This window comes from Ranitomeya imitator, chromosome 9 (assembly GCF_032444005.1).
Source record: "Ranitomeya imitator isolate aRanImi1 chromosome 9, aRanImi1.pri, whole genome shotgun sequence".
Taxonomy (NCBI): Eukaryota; Metazoa; Chordata; class Amphibia; order Anura; family Dendrobatidae; genus Ranitomeya; species Ranitomeya imitator.
Genome location: NC_091290.1, coordinates 33646875 through 33663101, shown reverse-complemented (window position 1 = coordinate 33663101; position 16227 = coordinate 33646875). Strand labels below are relative to the sequence as shown.

General features: G+C 53.3%; 1 protein-coding gene and 1 long non-coding RNA gene across 2 annotated transcripts in view; one reads left to right on the top strand and one right to left on the bottom strand.

Annotated features, from left to right (window-relative positions):
* The window catches only part of LOC138649703 (uncharacterized), a 54231-nt gene that overhangs the window by 14651 nt on the left and 23353 nt on the right, over positions 1 to 16227 (top strand). The gene's annotated exons all lie outside the window — the stretch shown is intronic.
* The window catches only part of LOC138649475 (protein spinster homolog 1-like), a 39016-nt gene that overhangs the window by 10932 nt on the left and 11857 nt on the right, over positions 1 to 16227 (bottom strand). The gene's annotated exons all lie outside the window — the stretch shown is intronic.

Here is a 16227-nt window from a genome sequence, read left to right as displayed (position 1 = left end):
GGGTGGAGGACATGGGGGGCTGACAGGATCTCTTTATGTTCACATTCTACAGGGCTGGTAGGCAGGGGATTTACTCCTAGATAAGTGAGTGCTGCTGGGTGGAGGGCATGGGGGGCTGACAGGATCTCTTTATGTTCACGTTCTACAGGGCTGGTAGGCAGGGGATTTACTCCTAGATAAGTGAGTGCTGCTGGGTGGAGGACATGGGGGGCTGACAGGATCTCTTTATGTTCACGTTCTACAGGGCTGGTAGGCAGGGGATTTACTCCTAGATAAGTGAGCACTGCTGGGTGGAGGACATGGGGGGCTGACAGGATCTCTTTATGTTCACGTTCTACAGGGCTGGTAGGCAGGGGATTTACTCCTAGATAAGTGAGTGCTGCTGGGTGGAGGGCATGGGGGGCCGACAGGATCTTTATGTTCACGGTCTACAGGGCTGGTAGGCAGGGGATTTACTCCTAGATAAGTGAGTGCTGCTGGGTGGAGGACATGGGGGGCTGACAGGATCTCTTTATGTTCACGTTCTACAGGGCTGGTAGGCAGGGGATTTACTCCTAGATAAGTGAGTGCTGCTGGGTGGAGGACATGGGGGGCTGACAGGATCTCTTTATGTTCACGTTCTACAGGGCTGGTAGGCAGGGGATTTACTCCTAGATAAGTGAGTGCTGCTGGGTGGAGGACATGGGGGGCTGACAGGATCTCTTTATGTTCACGTTCTACAGGGCTGGTAGGCAGGGGATTTACTCCTAGATAAGTGAGTGCTGCTGGGTGGAGGGCATGGGGGGCTGACAGGATCTCTTTATGTTCACGTTCTACAGGGCTGGTAGGCAGGGGATTTACTCCTAGATAAGTGAGAGCTGCTGGGTGGAGGACATGGGGGGCTGACAGGATCTCTTTATGTTCACATTCTACAGGGCTGGTAGGCAGGGGATTTACTCCTAGATAAGTGAGTGCTCCTGGGTGGAGGACATGGGGGGCTGACGGGATCTCTTTATGTTCACGTTCTACAGGGCTGGTAGGCAGGGGATTTACTCCTAGATAAGTGAGTGCTGCTGGGTGGAGGACATGGGGGACTGACAGGATCTCTTTATGTTCACGTTCTACAGGGCTGGTAGGCAGGGGATTTACTCCTAGATAAGTGAGTGCTGCTGGGTGGAGGGCATGGGGGGCTGACAGGATCTCTTTATGTTCACGTTCTACAGGGCTGGTAGGCAGGGGATTTACTCCTAGATAAGTGAGTGCTGCTGGGTGGAGGGCATGGGGGGCTGACAGGATCTCTTTATGTTCACGTTCTACAGGGCTGGTAGGCAGGGGATTTACTCCTAGATAAGTGAGTGCTGCTGGGTGGAGGGCATGGGGGGGGGGGGCTGACAGGATCTCTTTATGTTCACGTTCTACAGGGCTGGTAGGCAGGGGATTTACTCCTAGATAAGTGAGCACTGCTGGGTGGAGGGCATGGGGGGCTGACAGGATCTCTTTATGTTCACGTTCTACAGGGCTGGTAGGCAGGGGATTTACTCCTAGATAAGTGAGTGCTGCTGGGTGGAGGGCATGGGGGGCTGACAGGATCTCTTTATGTTCACGTTCTACAGGGCTGGTAGGCAGGGGATTTACTCCTAGATAAGTGAGCACTGCTGGGTGGAGGGCATGGGGGGCTGACAGGATCTCTTTATGTTCACGTTCTACAGGGCTGGTAGGCAGGGGATTTACTCCTAGATAAGTGAGTGCTGCTGGGTGGAGGGCATGGGGGGCTGACAGGATCTCTTTATGTTCACGTTCTACAGGGCTTGTAGGCAGGAGATTTACTCCTAGATAAGTGAGCACTGCTGGGTGGAGGGCATGGGGGGCTGACAGGATCTCTTTATGTTCACGTTCTACAGGGCTGGTAGGCAGGGGATTTACTCCTAGATAAGTGAGTGCTGCTGGGTGGAGGGCATGGGGGGCTGACAGGATCTCTTTATGTTCACGTTCTACAGGGCTGGTAGGCAGGGGATTTACTCCTAGATAAGTGAGTGCTGCTGGGTGGAGGACATGGGGGGCTGACAGGATCTCTTTATGTTCACGTTCTACAGGGCTGGTAGGCAGGGGATTTACTCCTAGATAAGTGAGTGCTGCTGGGTGGAGGACATGGGGGGCTGACAGGATCTCTTTATGTTCACGTTCTACAGGGCTGGTAGGCAGGAGATTTACTCCTAGATAAGTGAGTGCTGCTGGGTGGAGGACATGGGGGGCTGACAGGATCTCTTTATGTTCAAGTTCTACAGGGCTGGTAGGCAGGGGATTTACTCCTAGATAAGTGAGTGCTGCTGGGTGGAGGACATGGGGGGCTGACAGGATCTCTTTATGTTCAAGTTCTACAGGGCTGGTAGGCAGGGGATTTACTCCTAGATAAGTGAGTGCTCCTGGGTGGAGGACATGGGGGGCTGACAGGATCTCTTTATGTTCACGTTCTACAGGGCTGGTAGGCAGGGGATTTACTCCTAGATAAGTGAGTGCTCCTGGGTGGAGGACATGGGGGGCTGACAGGATCTCTTTATGTTCACGTTCTACAGGGCTGGTAGGCAGGGGATTTACTCCTAGATAAGTGAGTGCTGCTGGGTGGAGGGCATGGGGGGCTGACAGGATCTCTTTATGTTCACGTTCTACAGGGCTGGTAGGCAGGGGATTTACTCCTAGATAAGTGAGCACTGCTGGGTGGAGGGCATGGGGGGCTGACAGGATCTCTTTATGTTCACGTTCTACAGGGCTGGTAGGCAGGGGATTTACTCCTAGATAAGTGAGTGCTGCTGGGTGGAGGGCATGGGGGGCTGACAGGATCTCTTTATGTTCACGTTCTACAGGGCTGGTAGGCAGGGGATTTACTCCTAGATAAGTGAGTGCTGCTGGGTGGAGGGCATGGGGGGCTGACAGGATCTCTTTATGTTCACGTTCTACAGGGCTGGTAGGCAGGGGATTTACTCCTAGATAAGTGAGCACTGCTGGGTGGAGGGCATGGGGGGCTGACAGGATCTCTTTATGTTCACGTTCTACAGGGCTGGTAGGCAGGGGATTTACTCCTAGATAAGTGAGTGCTGCTGGGTGGAGGGCATGGGGGGCTGACAGGATCTCTTTATGTTCACGTTCTACAGGGCTGGTAGGCAGGGGATTTACTCCTAGATAAGTGAGTGCTGCTGGGTGGAGGGCATGGGGGGCTGACAGGATCTCTTTATGTTCACGTTCTACAGGGCTGGTAGGCAGGGGATTTACTCCTAGATAAGTGAGTGCTCCTGGGTGGAGGGCATGGGGGGCTGACAGGATCTTTATGTTCATGTTCTACAGGGCTGGTAGGCAGGGGATTTACTCCTAGATAAGTGAGCACTGCTGGGTGGAGGACATGGGGGGCTGACAGGATCTCTTTATGTTCACGTTCTACAGGGCTGGTAGGCAGGAGATTTACTCCTAGGTAAGTGAGTGCTCCTGGGTGGAGGGCATGGGGGGCTGACGGGATCTCTTTATGTTCACGTTCTACAGGGCTGGTAGGCAGGGGATTTACTCCTAGATAAGTGAGTGCTGCTGGGTGGAGGGCATGGGGGGCCGACAGGATCTCTTTATGTTCAAGTTCTACAGGGCTGGTAGGCAGGAGATTTACTCCTAGATAAGTGAGTGCTCCTGGGTGGAGGGCATGGGGGGCTGACGGGATCTCTTTATGTTCACGTTCTACAGGGCTGGTAGGCAGGGGATTTACTCCTAGATAAGTGAGTGCTCCTGGGTGGAGGACATGGGGGGCTGACAGGATCTCTTTATGTTCATGTTCTACAGGGCTGGTAGGCAGGGGATTTACTCCTAGATAAGTGAGTGCTCCTGGGTGGAGGACATGGGGGGCTGACAGGATCTCTTTATGTTCACGTTCTACAGGGCTGGTAGGCAGGGGATTTACTCCTAGATAAGTGAGTGCTGCTGGGTGGAGGGCATGGGGGGCTGACAGGATCTCTTTATGTTCACGTTCTACAGGGCTGGTAGGCAGGGGATTTACTCCTAGATAAGTGAGCACTGCTGGGTGGAGGGCATGGGGGGCTGACAGGATCTCTTTATGTTCACGTTCTACAGGGCTGGTAGGCAGGGGATTTACTCCTAGATAAGTGAGTGCTGCTGGGTGGAGGGCATGGGGGGCTGACAGGATCTCTTTATGTTCACGTTCTACAGGGCTGGTAGGCAGGGGATTTACGCCTAGATAAGTGAGTGCTGCTGGGTGGAGGACATGGGGGGCTGACAGGATCTCTTTATGTTCACGTTCTACAGGGCTGGTAGGCAGGGGATTTACTCCTAGATAAGTGAGTGCTGCTGGGTGGAGGACATGGGGGGCTGACAGGATCTCTTTATGTTCACGTTCTACAGGGCTGGTAGGCAGGAGATTTACTCCTAGATAAGTGAGTGCTGCTGGGTGGAGGACATGGGGGGCTGACAGGATCTCTTTATGTTCAAGTTCTACAGGGCTGGTAGGCAGGGGATTTACTCCTAGATAAGTGAGTGCTGCTGGGTGGAGGACATGGGGGGCTGACAGGATCTCTTTATGTTCAAGTTCTACAGGGCTGGTAGGCAGGGGATTTACTCCTAGATAAGTGAGTGCTCCTGGGTGGAGGACATGGGGGGCTGACAGGATCTCTTTATGTTCACGTTCTACAGGGCTGGTAGGCAGGGGATTTACTCCTAGATAAGTGAGTGCTGCTGGGTGGAGGGCATGGGGGGCTGACAGGATCTCTTTATGTTCACGTTCTACAGGGCTGGTAGGCAGGAGATTTACTCCTAGATAAGTGAGTGCTGCTGGGTGGAGGGCATGGGGGGCTGACAGGATCTCTTTATGTTCACGTTCTACAGGGCTGGTAGGCAGGGGATTTACTCCTAGATAAGTGAGTGCTCCTGGGTGGAGGACATGGGGGGCTGACAGGATCTCTTTATGTTCATGTTCTACAGGGCTGGTAGGCAGGAGATTTACTCCTAGATAAGTGAGTGCTGCTGGGTGGAGGGCATGGGGGGCTGACAGGATCTCTTTATGTTCACGTTCTACAGGGCTGGTAGGCAGGGGATTTACTCCTAGATAAGTGAGTGCTCCTGGGTGGAGGGCATGGGGGGCTGACAGGATCTTTATGTTCATGTTCTACAGGGCTGGTAGGCAGGGGATTTACTCCTAGATAAGTGAGCACTGCTGGGTGGAGGACATGGGGGGCTGACAGGATCTCTTTATGTTCACGTTCTACAGGGCTGGTAGGCAGGAGATTTACTCCTAGGTAAGTGAGTGCTCCTGGGTGGAGGGCATGGGGGGCTGACGGGATCTCTTTATGTTCACGTTCTACAGGGCTGGTAGGCAGGGGATTTACTCCTAGATAAGTGAGTGCTGCTGGGTGGAGGGCATGGGGGGCCGACAGGATCTCTTTATGTTCAAGTTCTACAGGGCTGGTAGGCAGGAGATTTACTCCTAGATAAGTGAGTGCTCCTGGGTGGAGGGCATGGGGGGCTGACGGGATCTCTTTATGTTCACGTTCTACAGGGCTGGTAGGCAGGGGATTTACTCCTAGATAAGTGAGTGCTGCTGGGTGGAGGGCATGGGGGGCTGACAGGATCTCTTTATGTTCACGTTCTACAGGGCTGGTAGGCAGGGGATTTACTCCTAGATAAGTGAGTGCTGCTGGGTGGAGGGCATGGGGGGCTGACAGGATCTCTTTATGTTCACGTTCTACAGGGCTGGTAGGCAGGAGATTTACTCCTAGGTAAGTGAGTGCTCCTGGGTGGAGGGCATGGGGGGCTGACGGGATCTCTTTATGTTCACGTTCTACAGGGCTGGTAGGCAGGGGATTTACTCCTAGATAAGTGAGTGCTGCTGGGTGGAGGGCATGGGGGGCCGACAGGATCTCTTTATGCATGTAAAGAAGCTGCGGAGACACCATCACGTCTTTCTCGGCGTCGAGAAACACGTGATGGTGTCTCCGCAGCTTCTTTACATGCATCTGCATATTTCCCATAAGGGATGGGGGCAGTGTTCTGGAATCACTGCGTTGAGAAACACGTGATGGTGTCTCCGTGGTATTGGATGTTTTGGTCTCCCCGAGGCCAATCATCTGTGCCTTTATAGGATCTCTTTATGTTCACGTTCTACAGGGCTGGTAGGCAGGGGATTTACTCCTAGATAAGTGAGTGCTGCTGGGTGGAGGGCATGGGGGGCTGACAGGATCTTTATGTTCACGTTCTACAGGGCTGGTAGGCAGGGGATTTACTCCTAGATAAGTGAGTGCTGCTGGGTGGAGGACATGGGGGGCTGACAGGATCTCTTTATGTTCACGTTCTACAGGGCTGGTAGGCAGGGGATTTACTCCTAGATAAGTGAGTGCTCCTGGGTGGAGGACATGGGGGGCTGACGGGATCTCTTTATGTTCACGTTCTACAGGGCTGGTAGGCAGGGGATTTACTCCTAGATAAGTGAGCACTGCTGGGTGGAGGACATGGGGGGCTGACAGGATCTCTTTATGTTCACATTCTACAGGGCTGGTAGGCAGGGGATTTACTCCTAGATAAGTGAGCACTGCTGGGTGGAGGACATGGGGGGCTGACAGGATCTCTTTATGTTCACATTCTACAGGGCTGGTAGGCAGGGGATTTACTCCTAGATAAGTGAGCACTGCTGGGTGGAGGACATGGGGGGCTGACAGGATCTCTTTATGTTCACATTCTACAGGGCTGGTAGGCAGGGGATTTACTCCTAGATAAGTGAGTGCTCCTGGGTGGAGGACATGGGGGGCTGACGGGATCTCTTTATGTTCACGTTCTACAGGGCTGGTAGGCAGGGGATTTACTCCTAGATAAGTGAGTGCTGCTGGGTGGAGGACATGGGGGGCTGACAGGATCTCTTTATGTTCACGTTCTACAGGGCTGGTAGGCAGGGGATTTACTCCTAGATAAGTGAGTGCTGCTGGGTGGAGGACATGGGGGGCTGACAGGATCTCTTTATGTTCACGTTCTACAGGGCTGGTAGGCAGGGGATTTACTCCTAGATAAGTGAGTGCTGCTGGGTGGAGGACATGGGGGGCTGACAGGATCTTTTTATGTTCATGTTCTACAGGGCTGGTAGGCAGGGGATTTACTCCTAGATAAGTGAGTGCTGCTGGGTGGAGGACATGGGGGGCTGACAGGATCTCTTTATGTTCAAGTTCTGCAGGGCTGGTAGGCAGGGGATTTACTCCTAGATAAGTGAGTGCTGCTGGGTGGAGGGCATGGGGGGCTGACAGGATCTCTTTATGTTCACATTCTACAGGGCTGGTAGGCAGGGGATTTACTCCTAGATAAGTGAGCACTGCTGGGTGGAGGACATGGGGGGCTGACAGGATCTCTTTATGTTCACATTCTACAGGGCTGGTAGGCAGGGGATTTACTCCTAGATAAGTGAGCACTGCTGGGTGGAGGGCATGGGGGGCTGACAGGATCTCTTTATGTTCATGTTCTACAGGGCTGGTAGGCAGGGGATTTACTCCTAGATAAGTGAGTGCTGCTGGGTGGAGGGCATGGGGGGCTGACAGAATCTCTTTATGTTCACATTCTACAGGGCTGGTAGGCAGGGGATTTACTCCTAGATAAGTGAGTGCTGCTGGGTGGAGGGCATGGGGGGCTGACGGGATCTCTTTATGTTCACGTTCTACAGGGCTGGTAGGCAGGAGATTTACTCCTAGGTAAGTGAGTGCTCCTGGGTGGAGGGCATGGGGGGCTGACGGGATCTCTTTATGTTCACGTTCTACAGGGCTGGTAGGCAGGGGATTTACTCCTAGATAAGTGAGTGCTGCTGGGTGGAGGACATGGGGGGCTGACAGGATCTCTTTATGTTCACGGTCTACAGGGCTGGTAGGCAGGGGATTTACTCCTAGATAAGTGAGTGCTGCTGGGTGGAGGGCATGGGGGGCTGACAGGATCTTTATGTTCACGTTCTACAGGGCTGGTAGGCAGGGGATTTACTCCTAGATAAGTGAGTGCTGCTGGGTGGAGGACATGGGGGGCTGACAGGATCTCTTTATGTTCACGTTCTACAGGGCTGGTAGGCAGGGGATTTACTCCTAGATAAGTGAGTGCTCCTGGGTGGAGGACATGGGGGGCTGACGGGATCTCTTTATGTTCACGTTCTACAGGGCTGGTAGGCAGGGGATTTACTCCTAGATAAGTGAGTGCTCCTGGGTGGAGGACATGGGGGGCTGACGGGATCTCTTTATGTTCACGTTCTACAGGGCTGGTAGGCAGGGGATTTACTCCTAGATAAGTGAGCACTGCTGGGTGGAGGACATGGGGGGCTGACAGGATCTCTTTATGTTCACATTCTACAGGGCTGGTAGGCAGGGGATTTACTCCTAGATAAGTGAGCACTGCTGGGTGGAGGACATGGGGGGCTGACAGGATCTCTTTATGTTCACATTCTACAGGGCTGGTAGGCAGGGGATTTACTCCTAGATAAGTGAGTGCTCCTGGGTGGAGGACATGGGGGGCTGACGGGATCTCTTTATGTTCACGTTCTACAGGGCTGGTAGGCAGGGGATTTACTCCTAGATAAGTGAGTGCTGCTGGGTGGAGGACATGGGGGGCTGACAGGATCTCTTTATGTTCACGTTCTACAGGGCTGGTAGGCAGGGGATTTACTCCTAGATAAGTGAGTGCTGCTGGGTGGAGGGCATGGGGGGCTGACAGGATCTCTTTATGTTCACATTCTACAGGGCTGGTAGGCAGGGGATTTACTCCTAGATAAGTGAGTGCTGCTGGGTGGAGGACATGGGGGGCTGACAGGATCTCTTTATGTTCAAGTTCTGCAGGGCTGGTAGGCAGGGGATTTACTCCTAGATAAGTGAGTGCTGCTGGGTGGAGGGCATGGGGGGCTGACAGGATCTCTTTATGTTCACATTCTACAGGGCTGGTAGGCAGGGGATTTACTCCTAGATAAGTGAGCACTGCTGGGTGGAGGACATGGGGGGCTGACAGGATCTTTTTATGTTCACATTCTACAGGGCTGGTAGGCAGGGGATTTACTCCTAGATAAGTGAGCACTGCTGGGTGGAGGGCATGGGGGGCTGACAGGATCTCTTTATGTTCATGTTCTACAGGGCTGGTAGGCAGGGGATTTACTCCTAGATAAGTGAGTGCTGCTGGGTGGAGGGCATGGGGGGCTGACAGAATCTCTTTATGTTCACATTCTACAGGGCTGGTAGGCAGGGGATTTACTCCTAGATAAGTGAGTGCTGCTGGGTGGAGGACATGGGGGGCTGACAGGATCTCTTTATGTTCACGTTCTACAGGGCTGGTAGGCAGGAGATTTACTCCTAGATAAGTGAGTGCTGCTGGGTGGAGGGCATGGGGGGCTGACAGGATCTCTTTATGTTCACGTTCTACAGGGCTGGTAGGCAGGAGATTTACTCCTAGATAAGTGAGTGCTCCTGGGTGGAGGGCATGGGGGGCTGACGGGATCTCTTTATGTTCACGTTCTACAGGGTTGGTAGGCAGGGGATTTACTCCTAGATAAGTGAGTGCTGCTGGGTGGAGGGCATGGGGGGCTGACAGGATCTCTTTATGTTCACGTTCTACAGGGCTGGTAGGCAGGGGATTTACTCCTAGATAAGTGAGTGCTGCTGGGTGGAGGGCATGGGGGGCTGACAGGATCTCTTTATGTTCACGTTCTACAGGGCTGGTAGGCAGGAGATTTACTCCTAGATAAGTGAGTGCTCCTGGGTGGAGGGCATGGGGGGCTGACGGGATCTCTTTATGTTCACGTTCTACAGGGCTGGTAGGCAGGGGATTTACTCCTAGATAAGTGAGTGCTGCTGGGTGGAGGACATGGGGGGCTGACAGGATCTCTTTATGTTCACGTTCTACAGGGCTGGTAGGCAGGGGATTTACTCCTAGATAAGTGAGTGCTGCTGGGTGGAGGGCATGGGGGGCCGACAGGATCTCTTTATGCATGTAAAGAAGCTGCGGAGACACCATCACGTCTTTCTCGGCGTCGAGAAACACGTGATGGTGTCTCCGCAGCTTCTTTACATGCATCTGCATATTTCCCATAAGGGATGGGGGCAGTGTTCTGGAATCACTGCGTTGAGAAACACGTGATGGTGTCTCCGTGGTATTGGATGTTTTGGTCTCCCCGAGGCCAATCATCTGTGCCTTTATAGGATCTCTTTATGTTCACGTTCTACAGGGCTGGTAGGCAGGGGATTTACTCCTAGATAAGTGAGTGCTCCTGGGTGGAGGACATGGGGGGCTGACAGGATCTCTTTATGTTCACGGTCTACAGGGCTGGTAGGCAGGGGATTTACTCCTAGATAAGTGAGTGCTGCTGGGTGGAGGGCATGGGGGGCTGACAGGATCTTTATGTTCACGTTCTACAGGGCTGGTAGGCAGGGGATTTACTCCTAGATAAGTGAGTGCTGCTGGGTGGAGGACATGGGGGGCTGACAGGATCTCTTTATGTTCACGTTCTACAGGGCTGGTAGGCAGGGGATTTACTCCTAGATAAGTGAGCACTGCTGGGTGGAGGACATGGGGGGCTGACAGGATCTCTTTATGTTCACATTCTACAGGGCTGGTAGGCAGGGGATTTACTCCTAGATAAGTGAGCACTGCTGGGTGGAGGACATGGGGGGCTGACAGGATCTCTTTATGTTCACATTCTACAGGGCTGGTAGGCAGAGGATTTACTCCTAGATAAGTGAGTGCTCCTGGGTGGAGGACATGGGGGGCCGACAGGATCTCTTTATGTTCATGTTCTACAGGGCTGGCAGGCAGGAGATTTACTCCTAGATAAGTGAGTGCTGCTGGGTGGAGGGCATGGGGGGCTGACAGGATCTCTTTATGTTCACGTTCTACAGGGCTGGCAGGCAGGAGATTTACTCCTAGATAAGTGAGTGCTGCTGGGTGGAGGGCATGGGGGGCTGACAGGATCTCTTTATGTTCACGTTCTACAGGGCTGGTAGGCAGGGGATTTACTCCTAGATAAGTGAGTGCTCCTGGGTGGAGGACATGGGGGGCTGACAGGATCTCTTTATGTTCACGTTCTACAGGGCTGGTAGGCAGGGGATTTACTCCTAGATAATTGAGTGCTGCTGGGTGGAGGGCATGGGGGGCTGACAGGATCTCTTTATGTTCACGTTCTACAGGGCTGGTGGGCAGGGGATTTACTCCTAGATAAGTGAGTGCTCCTGGGTGGAGGGCATGGGGGGCTGACAGGATTTCTTTATGTTCACGTTCTACAGGGCTGGTGGGCAGGGGATTTACTCCTAGATAAGTGAGTGCTGCTGGGTGGAGGGCATGGGGGGCTGACGGGATCTCTTTATGTTCACGGTCTACAGGGCTGGTAGGCAGGGGATTTACTCCTAGATAAGTGAGTGCTCCTGGGTGGAGGGCATGGGGGGCTGACAGGATCTCTTTATGTTCACGTTCTACAGGGCTGTTAGGCAGGGGATTTACTCCTAGATAAGTGAGTGCTCCTGGGTGGAGGACATGGGGGGCTGACGGGATCTCTTTATGTTCACGTTCTACAGGGCTGGTAGGCAGGGGATTTACTCCTAGATAAGTGAGTGCTGCTGGGTGGAGGGCATGGGGGGCTGACGGGATCTCTTTATGTTCACGTTCTACAGGGCTGGTAGGCAGGGGATTTACTCCTAGATAAGTGAGTGCTCCTGGGTGGAGGGCATGGGGGGCTGACAGGTCCAGGATCTCTTTATGTTCACGTTCTACAGGGCTGTTAGGCAGGGGATTTACTCCTAGATAAGTGAGTGCTCCTGGGTGGAGGGCATGGGGGGCTGACGGGATCTCTTTATGTTGACGTTCTACAGGGCTGGTAGGCAGGGGATTTACTCCTAGATAAGTGAGTGCTGCTGGGTGGAGGGCATGGGGGGCTGACAGGTTCTCTTTATGTTCACGTTCTACAGGGCTGGTAGGCAGGGGATTTACTCCTAGATAAGTGAGTGCTGCTGGGTGGAGGGCATGGGGGGCTGACAGGATCTCTTTATGTTCACGTTCTACAGGGCTGGTAGGCAGGGGATTTACTCCTAGATAAGTGAGTGCTGCTGGGTGGAGGGCATGGGGGGCTGACAGGATCTCTTTATGTTCACGTTCTACAGGGCTGGTAGGCAGGGGATTTACTCCTAGATAAGTGAGTGCTGCTGGGTGGAGGGCATGGGGGGCTGACTGGATCTCTTTATGTTCACATTCTACAGGGCTGGTAGGCAGGGGATTTACTCCTAGATAAGTGAGTGCTCCTGGGTGGAGGGCATGGGGGCTGACAGGATCTCTTTATGCATGTAAAGAAGCTGCGGAGACACCATCACGTCTTTCTCGGCGTCGAGAAACACGTGATGGTGTCTCCGCAGCTTCTTTACATGCATCTGCATATTTCCCATAAGGGATGGGGGCAGTGTTCTGGAATCACTGCGTTGAGAAACACGTGATGGTGTCTCCGTGGTATTGGATGTTTTGGTCTCCCCGAGGCCAATCATCTGTGCCTTTATAGGATCTCTTTATGTTCACGTTCTACAGGGCTGGTAGGCAGGGGATTTACTCCTAGATAAGTGAGTGCTCCTGGGTGGAGGACATGGGGGGCTGACAGGATATCTTTATGTTCACGTTCTACAGGGCTGGTAGGCAGGGGATTTACTCCTAGATAAGTGAGTGCTCCTGGGTGGAGGACATGGGGGGCCGACAGGATATCTTTATGTTCACGTTCTACAGGGCTGGTAGGCAGGGGATTTACTACTAGATAAGTGAGTGCTGCTGGGTGGAGGGCATGGGGGGCTGACAGGATCTCTTTATGTTGACGGTCTACAGGGCTGGTAGGCAGGGGATTTACTCCTAGATAAGTGAGTGCTGCTGGGTGGAGGACATGGGGGGCTGACAGGATCTCTTTATGTTCATGTTCTACAGGGCTGGTAGGCAGGGGATTTACTCCTAGATAATTGAGTGCTGCTGGGTGGAGGACATGGGGGGCTGACAGGATCTCTTTATGTTCACGTTCTACAGGGCTGGTAGGCAGGGGATTTACTCCTAGATAAGTGAGTGCTGCTGGGTGGAGGGCATGGGGGGCTGACAGGATCTCTTTATGTTCACGTTCTACAGGGCTGGTGGGCAGGGGATTTACTCCTAGATAAGTGAGTGCTCCTGGGTGGAGGGCATGGGGGGCTGACAGGATTTCTTTATGTTCACGTTCTACAGGGCTGGTGGGCAGGGGATTTACTCCTAGATAAGTGAGTGCTGCTGGGTGGAGGGCATGGGGGGCTGACGGGATCTCTTTATGTTCACGGTCTACAGGGCTGGTAGGCAGGGGATTTACTCCTAGATAAGTCAGTGCTGCTGGGTGGAGGACATGGGGGGCTGACAGGATCTCTTTATGTTCACGTTCTACAGGGCTGGTAGGCAGGAGATTTACTCCTAGATAAGTGAGCACTGCTGGGTGGAGGGCATGGGGGGCTGACAGGATCTCTTTATGTTCACATTCTACAGGGCTGGTAGGCAGGGGATTTACTCCTAGATAAGTGAGTGCTGCTGGGTGGAGGACATGGGGGGCTGACAGGATCTCTTTATGTTCACGTTCTACAGGGCTGGTAGGCAGGGGATTTACTCCTAGATAAGTGAGTGCTGCTGGGTGGAGGGCATGGGGGGCTGACAGGATCTCTTTATGTTCATGTTCTACAGGGCTGGTAGGCAGGGGATTTACTCCTAGATAAGTGAGTGCTGCTGGGTGGAGGGCATGGGGGGCTGACAGGATCTCTTTATGTTCATGTTCTACAGGGCTGGTAGGCAGGGGATTTACTCCTAGATAAGTGAGTGCTGCTGGGTGGAGGGCATGGGGGCTGACAGGATCTCTTTATGTTCACATTCTACAGGGCTGGTAGGCAGGGGATTTACTCGTAGATAAGTGAGTGCTGCTGGGTGGAGGACATGGGGGGCTGACAGGATCTCTTTATGTTCATGTTCTACAGGGCTGGTAGGCAGGGGATTTACTCCTAGATAAGTGAGTGCTGCTGGGTGGAGGGCATGGGGGCTGACAGGATCTCTTTATGTTCACATTCTACAGGGCTGGTAGGCAGGGGATTTACTCCTAGATAAGTGAGTGCTGCTGGGTGGAGGACATGGGGGGCTGACAGGATCTCTTTATGTTCACATTCTACAGGGCTGGTAGGCAGGGGATTTACTCCTAGATAAGTGAGTGCTCCTGGGTGGAGGACATGGGGGGCTGACAGGATCTCTTTATGTTCACATTCTACAGGGCTGGTAGGCAGGGGATTTACTCCTAGATAAGTGAGTGCTCCTGGGTGGAGGACATGGGGGGCTGACAGGATATCTTTATGTTCACGTTCTACAGGGCTGGTAGGCAGGGGATTTACTCCTAGATAAGTGAGTGCTGCTGGGTGGAGGACATGGGGGGCTGACAGGATCTCTTTATGTTCACGTTCTACAGGGCTGGTAGGCAGGAGATTTACTCCTAGATAAGTGAGTGCTGCTGGGTGGAGGACATGGGGGGCTGACAGGATCTCTTTATGTTCACGTTCTACAGGGCTGGTAGGCAGGGGATTTACTCCTAGATAAGTGAGTGCTGCTAGGTGAAGGACATGGGGGGCTGACAGGTTCTCTTTATGTTCACGTTCTACAGGGCTGGTAGGCAGGGGATTTACTCCTAGATAAGTGAGTGCTGCTGGGTGGAGGGCATGGGGGGCTGACAGGATCTCTTTATGTTCACGTTCTACAGGGCTGGTAGGCAGGAGATTTACTCCTAGATAAGTGAGTGCTGCTGGGTGGAGGACATGGGGGGCTGACAGGATCTCTTTATGTTCACGTTCTACAGGGCTGGTAGGCAGGGGATTTACTCCTAGATAAGTGAGTGCTGCTAGGTGAAGGACATGGGGGGCTGACAGGTTCTCTTTATGTTCACGTTCTACAGGGCTGGTAGGCAGGGGATTTACTCCTAGATAAGTGAGTGCTCCTGGGTGGAGGACATGGGGGGCCGACAGGATCTCTTTATGTTCATGTTCTACAGGACTGGTAGGCAGGAGATTTACTCCTAGATAAGTGAGTGCTGCTGGGTGGAGGGCATGGGGGGCTGACAGGATCTCTTTATGTTCACGTTCTACAGGGCTGGTAGGCAGGGGATTTACTCCTAGATAAGTGAGTGCTCCTGGGTGGAGGGCATGGGGGGCTGACAGGATTTCTTTATGTTCACGTTCTACAGGGCTGGTGGGCAGGGGATTTACTCCTAGATAAGTGAGTGCTGCTGGGTGGAGGGCATGGGGGGCTGACGGGATCTCTTTATGTTCACGGTCTACAGGGCTGGTAGGCAGGGGATTTACTCCTAGATAAGTCAGTGCTGCTGGGTGGAGGACATGGGGGGCTGACGGGATCTCTTTATGTTCACGTTCTACAGGGCTGGTAGGCAGGAGATTTACTCCTAGATAAGTGAGCACTGCTGGGTGGAGGGCATGGGGGGCTGACAGGATCTCTTTATGTTCACATTCTACAGGGCTGGTAGGCAGGGGATTTACTCCTAGATAAGTGAGTGCTGCTGGGTGGAGGACATGGGGGGCTGACAGGATCTCTTTATGTTCACGTTCTACAGGGCTGGTAGGCAGGGGATTTACTCCTAGATAAGTGAGTGCTGCTGGGTGGAGGGCATGGGGGGCTGACAGGATCTCTTTATGTTCATGTTCTACAGGGCTGGTAGGCAGGGGATTTACTCCTAGATAAGTGAGTGCTGCTGGGTGGAGGGCATGGGGGGCTGACAGGATCTCTTTATGTTCATGTTCTACAGGGCTGGTAGGCAGGGGATTTACTCCTAGATAAGTGAGTGCTGCTGGGTGGAGGGCATGGGGGCTGACAGGATCTCTTTATGTTCACATTCTACAGGGCTGGTAGGCAGGGGATTTACTCGTAGATAAGTGAGTGCTGCTGGGTGGAGGACATGGGGGGCTGACAGGATCTCTTTATGTTCACATTCTACAGGGCTGGTAGGCAGGGGATTTACTCCTAGATAAGTGAGTGCTCCTGGGTGGAGGACATGGGGGGCTGACAGGATCTCTTTATGTTCACGTTCTACAGGGCTGGTAGGCAGGGGATTTACTCCTAGATAAGTGAGTGCTGCTGGGTGGAGGACATGGGGGGCTGACAGGATCTCTTTATGTTCACGTTCTACAGGGCTGGTAGGCAGGGGATTTACTCCTAGATAAGTGAGTGCTCCTGGGTGGA